We start from the raw sequence: 13,302 nt of genomic DNA on the forward strand, positions 1-13,302 counted from the left end.
GTACACAGTATGTTGTACCTGGTTCAAGCCATTGCAGCAGTGACGTGGTCATGGATGTCCTTAACATGGTTCAATATGCTTTGCAACTTGGCCTCCATCACATCTGGATCTCCATTAGGAGTGGAAGCTGCAGTCCAGTACAGGTGGTTAATAATGACAGCATCCAGAGTTTTCTGTAGACTTGTTTTAGAACAGAAACATATTGTTAAAAAGAAAATATCATTATAACAACGGCCGTTCCATAAAATCTACCTTCACAAAGCTTACAATGTTCAGTTTTTGTTGACATTCAGTCTGATATGTGTTAATTAAATGATGTGTTAATTACTGAGGTCATAATTAGTGTTGGAGTTGTATTGGACTGCAAAATACTGAGAGGTGTTATATTTTGCCCTCCTACATTATGTGACATATCTGTTTGCTATAGAACATGTACAACCAATGCTAGATTTAAGAGTACATTTAAAATACATGATGAACAATGGAAAGGTTTAAGGTTGCACTGTGAGCCTCAATGAAGCACAGGTGGCGGTTGAGGAGCCAGAAGTGGCTGTAGGTACAGCTGTCCCTTCATGACTTGCAGTAGCTCCCAAAACCTTATAACACATATATAATATTACCCCACATGAAAATAAATTATAAATGTATTAGCTGTGCAAACAAAGTCACCAAGCTATGTAACTAGACTTCAATGTTCCAATGTTAGCAAACTGAAGTTACCAATTATACCTTATCAAATGGTAGGTTTTACAAAATAGGATGCTAATGCTAGCTAACATCATCCATTATGCCATATCAGCTGGTGGGTTTTACATATAGCTCAGCTCCCATAATAACAATATATACAAACCACATGACTAATTTGGAAGTTAGCAAACATCAGAAAACAAGACTTATGGTGCACAGTCCACATTTTCGTCGAGCTGAATATCTGACGGATCATGACCATTACTCCTGCCGGTGGCAATACCAGAAGCTGCTGCTTATGGTGGAACTGATGAATCAGCTGTGTGTACTTAAGAACCACACCAGCTATCAGTCTCACGAGGTCCTTGCTTCGACATGCCAGTCTGAATTCCGTCATATCACCGGGAATGTAATCCTCCTGTCAGTCTCGATATCCTGACAGGCCAGATTTGTGCAACTTGCACAAAAATAATTCACCATGATGAAAAATTGTGAAATTCAGTTTAAAGCTACTGAAAAAAGACACACTAAAATACAACCACTCATACTCACTACCAGCTATTACCACACATTGAGTTGAGGCAGAGTCAGTGAAACCGAATGCCTTATGTGATGTAATTTGATGCGGTCTTGGGAAAAAAAACATTTTTAGGAACATTGCTGAAAACACCTACTTTTTCCTCTGAATTTCTGTAGCTTTTCAAGTGGATTTCCAGTCAGTCTTGATGGTAAATGTAGTTCATTGAAGCAATACATTTCTGAATGCATGCTACATTGACTGAGAAAGCTAACTTCGCCAAGTAGTACTTCCGGCATCCAGTGCCATCATTTGACGTAGTTGGAGGTCCAGAAGAACTACAAGTAATTTCAGCTTGGATTTGTAGCTTCTGCCTCTGGGTAGCCAGGGGGCATGCTCTAGATGCCGCTCCAAGACAGAACTTCCTTGTTGTCTTCACTTGTATTGCAAACTAGCTACGTTTCCAACAGCAAAAAATGGCATCCCAAAATAAGTATATGTGCAAAGGATGTTATGGGCGAGGATAAATCTTTGTTTTTACTGACTTGGCTATTCAGCCATATTTATTCGAGCCAGAGTATACGCCAAAGAAAAGCAGTGGAGAGAGACTGAAGCTGTGGCCATGCAAAAGGATATGGTTGGCAGAGACCATTTAGACCCTGAGCTGCCGAGAACAAACAGCGACTGGTGGTGTCTTTGCTCTAATTGCTCTCCAATGCCAACAGAAACTGAATCATTCTACTGCAATGAATTTCAGTTTTTGTTGCTGACGACAACCCCCCCATGTGTGTGTTACTTTGCATGTTTTACTCATCATTCGGACAGAGGTGTGCTGGAGACCTTCTTCATGAGCCCAAAGATAAACTGGAAAAGACAAACGAGACCAGCAGGGCTGAGAGGGCAGATGAGTAAGTATTTTTGTCACCAATAAGGGGCCAACAAAGTAATAGCAATAGTAATAACGTTATAGGCTACAGATGGTACTCAGGGCAATGTTAGACTAACGTTGTAATTTTGAGGGACAGTCAAGAGAAACTGTGTGAACGTTAAGCGTCATTTGAAGCCAACGAAATAACGAGTGTATGTTGGATGCTGGCAACAGTATATTCAGGTTTTGTGGAACTTTATTAACATTACTGCAGCAGGTAGCCAGAGCACCTTTGATTAGCACCCTGCAGCTAGCTTGCTCAGACCATAAATCTCTAATGTTAGCTATAATGGTATGCTGTGCACACCATTCATCTGTGGTTGATGGACACAGAGAAGACCATTAAGCTTGTATAGCAGCCATGTTTGGTCTATGACCTTCTTCACTTCAAACACTCTTGCGTCTTTACAGAATATTTAGCTTGTACACCCCCTGGTGTTTCAGAGAATACTGCAACAGAGAATGTGCTGAGCATAAAAGCCTCTGTGAGCATTTGCACATGCCATCTACGCGCCACGGTGTCTCACGCAAGCATAAGCAAAGCTTTATGATAAAGATTTTTAGCTAGCAATGTGGGCGGAACCACTAGGAGTGTGAAAGAGTGACATAATTAATTATATATGCAATGAACCTAACTCTGACATACATTAAAGTAAACCTTACTGGCATTGTTGCAAAAATACTTGAAAATTACTGATTCATTTTAAAATTTTAACAAATATCTTACTGACCCCCCACCCAGTCCATCACAGGGTTTTTGGCACTTTTGGACAAGTTGCAAATCCATTTGGCCCAAATGTATTGTAAGCCTGGATCAGATTCGGCCCAAACCTGGTCGGAAACAGTAAAACAAGGGTAGTTTTTTACTACCTTACTATTAAGTGATCCCACATTTGGCTGTGATCTGGCAAGTCATCGTAAAATGTGTGTAGAAGCTGGATGACAAGGCTTTTAGACGGATGTGGCCCAGAGATTCTTGTTATCTAGGTAGGGGTTAGGATCATGGTTTTTCTTTAAAAAACAAAACAAAACATTAATTGTAGTAATTGTATGTGACAGGATGAAATATGAAAGTTGGATTCACTACATGCCAGTTACCACCTCGAACCCCATACCCTTACTTTCCATCTCTCTACATAAAGGAGACACTACTTCCTGCATTGGCACTGAACATTGGCATTGGGTGCAAACTGTGATAATGGGCCAAAATACATGTATTTCATTACAAATGATCATTTCTATAAAACCTAAAGTGTAAATGCAGAAGCACAAATATGAAATGAGTGAAATGCTGTACTAGGGTGCTTTAGTCCTGCCATTTGATTCCCACACGCAGACATTTGCTTTCAAGAAGATAGAAATGTGTTTTCCAGCATGCTGCTGATGTTGGGAAGTCAGTGAGAATGAAATGGAAAAAGGGATAGATGAAAGAGAGGAAAGGAGGACTTATGAGAAATTAGTACTGTTCTTTTACCAGAAACCCCTCCTTCTCCTCTCCTCAGTTTACTGTGTAGGACAACTATTTCTCAACTGGTCACTGTGTTCACACTGTCAGAGCTGACAAGTCTGAAAGGCTGCTCTCTTTTACCGTTTGTATCCTCCTGTCAGCTCATCCAACTGTGTTCAGGGTTAGGAAACATAGTTTGGGATATTTTCACACCTTTCTACCAGTTGCCCCACATTTAGTTTTGAATTAAAATCTACTACTAAAGGTTCATGTTATGACCATCAGTTTTAATTATTTCAACTCTGTTTATGAGAAATCAGTTTAGAATGTTGCTTTTAAATCCTGCAATAAGCATGAGCCTTTGTGCCATTGTCATGGAGACACAGTTTGGAACAAAACGCAGCACAGTACTGGCTGAATTCGCTGCAGATTGTGTTATCACTTTTCTCAACAGTATTATCGTTAGCTTCCTCCTGTCATTAGCGGCGCACGTACCAGAATTTTAAGCTCAAAACGCACCTTGGGAGTTGTAGTTGACTTCTCACCCTATGTGTTTATGTCCGCAGGATTGCACCTTTGACTTTTTGCCCTTGGTCTACTTTTTACTTCCAGAACCACGGGGCACCCTCCCACTTTACCACAAACTAGTTTTTCTGACCCTATTGCGGGAGTAGACCAAACCCTTCCTGGTGTGATTCCAGGTGTTTTACCCACAAAAAATAGCATTAACTAAAAATAGTAGTAAGTATTTATTCAGTGGAAACTTTACTTATTGACTCTAACAATGTCAACAGATACAGTTCCTGGTTTTCTAAGGTGTCACATGTTGGAGCCCTGGGAAGTTAGTACCAGTATTCCTCCCTGTACTAGGATTCCTCAGCAAGCAGCCAGTAGCTGTTGCTGTGTACGTGTACATACGAGGCATCATTTTCTTTTCATGCGTGTCTCTTTTTTGGAAGGAATTTTCCATTCCTGCTAATAGCTGCAGGAAAAACAGTTGGAAAGTAGATTTAAAAACGTACAACACTACTTTTCCTTTGTACTGCCATATGAAAGAGTGTGTGCGTGTCACGTGTGTGTGTGTGTGTGCGCGCGCGCGCGCGCGTAGGTGTGTCACCTCCTGCTGTCCAACTATTACACTCAGTAAGGTTTTATACCAGAGTCTCACTGAGGCGCTTTCTGCTGCAATCATTATGATTCAGTGCTTTGGAGCCACACACACAAATGAGCATGCAATACACACACATACACACTGTCCATGTATGTTTAGTCACACAATCATGATGATACACACCAATAAAGAGCCTCATAAGGACTCAATAAAGTCTTTCTTTCATTCTATCCACTGGGCTATTTGTAATGTTTCCTTTTATTTAACTCTGTGTAAAAACTTGGTCTCTCTCTCTCTCTCTCTCTCTCTCTCTCTGTCTCTCGCTCTGTGTGTGTGTGTGTGTGTGTGTGTGTGTGTGTTTGGGGTAATTTGTCCAGCTGTGATCTCTGGCTCTTATTTTGAAGCCTGGGAATAAGTGCAGAATGCCTTCTATGGATTCATCTTATATCTGTCTTTTTCTCCCTCACTCCCCACACACACACACGCACACACACACACGCAGTAAACACACCTACACAGTGGCTCCCATGTGGCGATCTGGCCACACATCACACAGCCGGGCTCTACGGTTTGATCTCTGCACCTCCCCCTGTAAAAAATGTCAACACTCACTGCTGGTTTTTATCATGGATTTCCACGTCATCGAGTTGGTTTCATGACAGAGTTTGATGTCATTTATTTCAAGCCAAGAGCAAGAAAATAACGCAATTCTAAAAGTATCAGTGACAGTTTGAATGTAGTTTTCTGGATGGAATGATGCTGATAGAAATATTCAGTGTTTCTCCCTGAATTTTATCTTGAGATTCCTCTGAAACAGCATTAGTAGCATCAAGAGGCACTGAAACACCGGGCGATCATGGCTGAATCAGCAGGTCAGACCTATCAAAATGTTCAGTTTCAGTTAAAGGTAAAGGCAGCCAATGCAGTGCAGATCAGATCTAAATATGTTGTGAAGCTCCATCGTATCACAAGTATACCACACTGACCGTCCTGTGTCTGCCACACACATCACTCTGACCCTAAAGCACATGCAATAAAATACAAATCTGTATTATTCTATATTTTTCTTATTGTTAACTAATCCCATGTGTAGAGCCAAAGCTCCAAGCTCATTGGTTCCTACTGAAGATGTAAAGCTTTAAAACGTTTCTTTAAAAAGCTCAGTAATCTCCTTACACAGCTGGCCACTGTAGCTTTTAACAAACATACTCAGACAGGAGGAAATATTTGTTGGGGACGGATGAATCCACATGTGGTGCTGTGGGTGGAGCAATGGGTTTCAGCAATAATTCAGCAGTGCTGCTCCAGTCAAGTGATCTGATATTGGAGTATGCAATGCATGGTGCATGTATCATCAGAAATTTGGATTACATTTAATATTTTGTGTTGGAATCTACCGTTAAAAGTATTCATGGGTTTCCTGGGGTTTTTAAGATTGTCAGTTGCAACATATAATTGTAATATTCATCATGCACTGAAGATGTGCTGTGGTGCGCTGTAAATGTTAACAATACTAACGAGGATATTATTTGTTTCTGTTTCAGGGGAATTGATAGAACAAATTAGTGGCGAAACATAACTAATGCAGTAAATCACACACCATGGCCTTCATATGGCCTTCACAGTCATCAGATCGCGTGTTAGACCGCGGTCTCCTCCACCATCATCAAAACACCTCATGCTTTGGAAGAAGGTGTTCATCCCTCCAGCACAGCTTCACACACGTGGGGAATCTCTGACAGGGAGCACTGAAACGGTTCTGGAGGACTGTGGTGGATCAGAAAACACTAAGTGCCCACGTCACATTTTGCAGTGCATTCTCTGGGTAAAATCCTAGCGTAACTTTTTACAGTGTCTCCTTCCTCCTGTCCTCCTCCATCAGCTGCAGCAGGAAGAAGGAGCTCCAATAAAGATCCCTTCATTTCCTCTCCTTTTTCTCATCTCTCCTCCTCTGTCTCCTCCCTCTCTGCTGCCCTCTCTCACTTCCTTCCGTCCGCCTGCTTAATCGCTTCAGTGTTTTAATATCAGTGTGTTCTGGACAGCGTCTGCACTGGTGTCTTGTCAGATTCGACTGATACACTTTCACACTGATATTTCTCTGGAGCACGGTCTGGATTCCATTACTGAGTTACAGAGATTTTAAACCTGAAAGTATAAAAGTGAGGGGATTTTGTCCCCCCATCCCCAGTGGAACTGACACCCTTGCCGGGATGCTCCGTTACTTTGACGTTGTCGTTGTCTTACTCACACGTTGCGTTCCTAGCTGGCTTGCTAACGTTAGCCATGGGCACGCCTCCACTCTGGAGTCACCTGGTTTGGTTTAGAGTTGGAGGGAGTGTAAACCCAGCAGCTGGGGTTGAAGCTTCTGGAGAGCTGTGTGAAGTCACCTAGGCTAAGCCAGCTGCTGGTCAGTAAATCCTTCCAAAGAGTTAAACCCAATGTCTCGTCTTCTGTTTCTACTCGTGTTAATTACAAAATCTGCAGCGTGTGGGTGTGGGGGGTCAGGGCTAGGAAAATAGTGGTTATGGTTAGGATAAGTCTCCAGGAAATAAATGTAAGTCGATGTAATGTCCTCTGAAGTGATGGAAACACGACTGCAAGTGTGTGTGTGTGTGTGTGTGTTTGAGGGGAGCCACCAGCTAGGCCACAGACCCATATCATTGCTAAAGCTGAACCTTACCACAGTGTGCACCCAATCCAGGCTCAGCGGCCCTTTACAGCTACTTCGGTCAATGCCTCTGTGTGTGTGTGTGTGTGTTGCGAGGGTAGGATGTCAGTGGTTATATTTAGGTTTGCAGTTGGGTTAGGGTTACAGAGATAAACCTCGAGATCTTATTGTTTTCTTGCACTTTTGGCTAATCTGGCAATAATCGCATACATTTCATATAGTGAAACAGTATCATTTGCAGCTAAACACACATACACGAGCATTCACAAAAACTATGACAACTGTACGTTGGCATTGCTGGTTTTTAAAGAATGTCGTCATCCATCTCTATTTTCAGTCGCTCTCTTTGCTTTTTCTTTCGCTACACTTCCCCGCTGACTCTAACCTGCTCGGAAGTTTCAAGAAACCGCCAACAGCGAACAGCCATCTTACGATCGATGAAGCCTCCGATCATCCAGAGCTTTTTCAGTGTTCCCGACCAGTTTTTCTCCAGACCGCACTGGTTCCTCTCAGCCTTAATGGGCGAGATGGCGGGTGCGTGACTGTAAAGTCTGGTGGGACAGGTGCCCTGTGTGAGGCGAGGCGAGGTCCCTTCAGTCCTGTGGTTAACAAAGAAGTCATGCAAAGAGTCCCCTCACCCTTTTCTCACTCCTCCTCACCCCCATCTCTTCCTTCCATCCCCATTTGTCCCCACATTGTGGTTAACAAGTGAATGCAAAGTGTTGTCTTTATGTGTGTGTATGTGTGGCCCGTACCCATTAGCACCCTTCTATTCTGTATTGTAAATTCCGTCCAGCGACTAAGCCTTCTGATTTATTCATTCGCTCGTTTGCGACTCTGTGCGTCCCGTGTGGTTGGGTTTAAGGTGTCTGATTGGTTGATTTTGCTGGTTCCTTCCACTTTGATGATCCGTTTGTGTTTTCCAGAATTTTTGAGGCTATTTAGCATGGAAATGTGTGCACACACACATACACACGCACACACGCTACAAGAAGGTTAAGTAAGTAACCAAAGCCTGAGGGGTGTGAATGGCTAATTAGTTGATTAGTCTCCCTCTCAGAAAGGCTCTAGGCCATGGCAAACAGTCATTGATTTGTGTGGCCGTCTATAGTGACTGGTACATTGTTCTTGTACAGTGTTCTGACTGCAGAAAGAACTGACCTGTACCTTAGACACAGACTTAAACCAAAGTAAAGTAAGAATTTTCCCATAATTAGCATACCATATATCCTCAAATCTAATTCAGTCAATACAGTTCTCTTCTAAAATGATGTTTTATCACCTCTAAAAAACGGGACACCAGGCTAACATTGGCTCTTCTGAGAGACAACAATGGAAGAAGTGGTGCTAATATTGATTTTCTTTCACGTTTATACATAATGACTTTTAAATGTCAATATCATTAAAGGAACAGAAGGACCCCACCGGCAGTAGGAGATCGACAGAATGGATCAGAGAGTGATTCAGGAGAGCACTGAATCTGAACCAGAATCTGGTGGAGAACAGATTGCGAGCTTCAGCACAGTCACTTCTGAGCTGTTTCTCAGAAGTGAAAGTATCCATATCTTTTATGTAGTAAGTAAAAGTAGCAATACTACAGTGTAAAAATACTCAGTTACAATTAAAAGTCCTGCATTCAAAATCTTACTTAAGTAAAAGTACAAAAGTATCAGCATCAAAATATACTTTAAGTACCAAAAATAAAAGAACTCCTTATGCAGAATGGCCCATTTCAGAATAATATACAGTATATTATTGGATTATAATTATTGATGCATTAATGAGTCCATCACTTTCATGTTGCAGCTGGTGAAGATGGTGCTCATTTTAATTACTTGATATACTGCTGGGTGGCTTAATCTATAATAATATACCATAGTTGATTTATATTTTGTATTAATATTCTGAATCTGCTAGTAACTAGTAACTAAAACTGTCAAATAAATGTAGTGGAGTAAAATGTACAATATTGGCCTCAAACATGTTGTAGAGTCGAAGTAGTATATAATGGAAATACAATGGAAGTACAAGTACCTCAAAATGGTACTTAAGTACAGTACTTGAGTAAATGTACTTAGTTACATTCCTGGGGGAAGCCGGGATCAAACCGCTGCCCTTCCAATTGGTGGACAACCCGCTCCACCACTAAGCCACAGTCGCACAAGCTAGTGATTGGGTGCACTGCTTGGTGGAAAAAATAGCTCACTATTTGAAACTATTACATGTTTTTGAAAATAGCTATACTACCTGAATGTTACTTGGAAATGCAGTTAAGCTAGCAGCGTACTCAACGACACTGTTGACTCGGTATGCCTTATGACACATCTTCTGTGTGAATCTGGGATTTAATAAGAATAACACTTTGAAAGACTAACAAAAAAGATTTTCATCATCAGTCCTGGTTCTCTGTTGTCCCCCTCCACTCAATCCCTCGTTTCCTCAGGGATCTCCTCCTCAATCCTCTTCTCATCCTTCTCTTCCTGCCCTCAGGGCCTGGATTCATCTCTCTATCCACACACCACTGCTGCTCTTCTATCCATCCATCCATACGTCTACATCAATCTGTTATTCTTTCCACTTACCTACATACAGCACCTTTTGACTATTTTAGTTTGGAGGTGCAACATAGATACATCCCACAACAGAGTCAATCAACCTTAGACCGTGCAGGCACTGCTACAGTACAATACTACAACACTTCAGTTACTACTACATAACCATAGGCAGTATGCTGAGGTGGGCCACTCATTTGGTTATTCGTACTATTACAAAGCTTATCCACAGACAGGATGTGATGCAACTGCAGTTCCTGTTGACTACACAACATACAGTGTATTATTGGAAGAAGGAAGGAGCCAGTTGAGGTGGTTGAGCTTCAGATGTGGGCATGCAAAGTAGTTTGTTTCGAGCATCCCTCGGACTTCAGCCTCAATCACTTTGCTGAGTCTTCTGCCACCTTAACATTGACTCTGAAAAATGGCTAAAAATAGGTGGATGAATATATGGATAGAATGTTTAGTTTAGTTTATTTGACACAATTTAAAATGCAGTAATAAAACATACCAGCATATAAGACATTATCAGGGATAACACGACAAAGTCCAGGACTTATTTCCATCGTAGTCCCCAGAAAAATCTGTGAAAAATCTATGGCGTAACCTGGGACCCCCGAACTACAAGGCAATGTCAGGTGATGTGTTCCACGGTACAGAATGCATTTTTAGAATTTTTGATGGGGGCATGTTCGAGTAAAAGCCGGGTGTTAAGTTCCTCTTTAAGGTTAGGAGACCTTTGACCACAATCATGGTCATGGTAAAAGAAACCAATGTTTATTGTCAGTAGGAAACCGAACGGCAGTCTTCAGTGTCAGAGTCTGACATTTTGTTGACTAACTCATCCTTATCCTTATTCTTATTCCACACACAACAAAACATAACATATAAAACAAGACATATACACATGTAAAAGTGTCAATAAGAACATGTTCAAGAAAACTAAACATTACAACACATGAAATTGCATTCCATTGTAGTTATTCAGGTCAGTTAATAAACGCTGGGGTTATGTTTAGTGTTCAATAGTTTTAAAATTTGCCTTCATTGATGATAGTTGGTAACTTGTTACACATTGTGATGGCTCTATACATTACAGATATGCACACTGCATCTATTCTGGGTTTATGTTTAACTAGATAACCCCTAGTAGCCAGCCTGGTAGTGTGACTATGTTGACATGTAGAACGAAGACGAACCGACAAAGAAACAAGGGAAGCATACGGACTATATATACTCAGGTGAGGGGAGATAACAAGACACAGGTGCAACTAACCAGGGCAGGGCAGACAATCAAAACTGGAGGGAAAAGACACAAAAGCAGGGAGTAAAGTACACAAGAGGAGCGGTGAGTATTACAAAATAAAACAGGAAATGACTATACTCCCAAAACTATGACACTAGAGGCCAGGGTAAGAAAAGAGGAACATCTAATGCATGATATTCCTCTACACATTTTCTTAACAATATTTTCAATATGTTTCCCCCATGATAGCTGCCCATCGAGTGTGACACCAATGCCTCTTGAACCTGTTCAAATCCGAGCCTTTGAGTGATAGGCACAGGTGATTATCATTATTAGTGGCATGTTTAGACCTGAACATTATACTTTTGGTTTTTGCTACATTCAAAACAAGTCTGTTCTCATATATCCAGTCAAGTAATGGTTGCAGTTCAGATTAAAGAGTTTTCCTTAATTCAATTATATTAGCTGATGCAAAATGTATAGTCATCTGCAAATATAGTAGCACTGCACTTATTCAAAACATAAGGCATGTCGTTGGTAAATATTGAAAAGAGTCACTGCCCAAAGAAAGAGCTGGGGAACGCAGCACTGTAAGCATTTAGGGGAGGAAAAACTACCATTAAAAAACACAGACTGCATCCCATTGGATAAATAGCTATTCATCCAATTAATTGCTGTTGGACTAAACCCATATGCAGTTAGTTTTGTTAATAATAACCCATGGTCTACAATATCAAATGCTGAGCTAAAGTCAAGTAATACAGTCCCAACCATCATTTTCTTGTCATCAGAAGATAACCATCTGCCAGTCATCTCTGTCAGTGATCTACCTTATAGGCATGCTGGAAATCAGAGTTTAATTCATTAAGTGAAAAATAGTGTAGTATCTGTTCAAGAACAACTTTTTCCATTAGCTTGCTCAACACTGGAAGGATACTAATGAGTCTGCTATTGTCAGCTGAAAATCTCTCCCGTTTGTTTTTCAGAAGAGGGTTCCAGATCTGGGAGAATAACCCCTCCTTCAGACTCAAGTTAAAAATATGACATATTGGCAATGATATTATATTCCAAACAACTTTAACCTTCCATCCAAATTATCCATACTGGCTGGTTTATCATTATTTAGCACAGAAAGTAGTTTTTCCACCTTTTCAATTTCTATAGGTTGAAACTAAAAACACATTGTTTGTTTTTCAAGATAGAATTGGTTATTATTTGAGAGGACATACCACCCCCACTAGGGGAGCCCATTACCTTTCTTAACGTATCAACTTTCTCTGCAAAATGATTACTGAAAAGTTTGCAATGTCCTTTGCTGTTGTTAAGAAAATCCCATCAACCTCCATGAAAGAAGGTGCATTATTCTTGGCTCTACCCATGATTTCATTCAAGGTTTTCCAAAGTTTGTTACAATCATTCTTCCTCTCCTGAATTTTATTTTGATAATATGCTTTTTTCTTCTTTCTGTTTAACTTTGTAACTATATTTATCATTTTCCACTTTTCAGTTCCTTTACAATCTATTGCAGCTTTTTCAGCTCCTCTCTTTTACGCACACACTCCCTAAGTTCTTCATCAATCCATGATGCTTTATTAGATCTTACTGTAAATCTTCTTAATGGGCCATGTTGATCAGCCACAGAGAGAAATTGTTCAGTAAGTAGCTTGAGGGCTTTTTCCACATTTAATACCAACACTTGGTTCCACTCATCATTTTCTATATATTGCTAAGAAAATCATTTTCACAAAACGTTCTGTATGACCTCTTATGCAGTACTTTAGGCCCAGCTTTGGGAGTTATGGTTCTTCTTACTATAGCCACTGGATTATGATTTGTAAAGCCCACAGGGACAGATACTGCTTTAGAGCATAATTTGCTGTTATATGGTAATGGACTGTACTTATATGGCGCCTTTCTTGTCTTTCTGACTACTCAAAGCGCTGCAACTACATACTACATATCATAACTACATATCACATTCACACACATTCATACTGGATGGCAGAACTGCGCATCAAAGTAACTAAGCATTCACACACCAAAGGCACAGCCCTCGGGAACAGTGGGGTTCAGTGTCTTGCCCAAGGACACTTCGACATGTGGGCCGTAAATATGTGGCATGTAAATATGTTGTCAATACAGGTTG

At 40.8% G+C, this 13,302-nt stretch overlaps 1 protein-coding gene across 3 annotated transcripts in view; it reads left to right on the forward strand.

Annotated features, from left to right (window-relative positions):
• The window catches only part of runx1 (RUNX family transcription factor 1), an 81,625-nt gene that overhangs the window by 28,128 nt on the left and 40,195 nt on the right, over nt 1-13,302 (forward strand). The window lies entirely within an intron of this gene.

This window comes from Siniperca chuatsi, linkage group LG24, assembly GCF_020085105.1.
Source record: "Siniperca chuatsi isolate FFG_IHB_CAS linkage group LG24, ASM2008510v1, whole genome shotgun sequence".
Classification (NCBI taxonomy): domain Eukaryota; kingdom Metazoa; phylum Chordata; class Actinopteri; order Centrarchiformes; family Sinipercidae; genus Siniperca; species Siniperca chuatsi.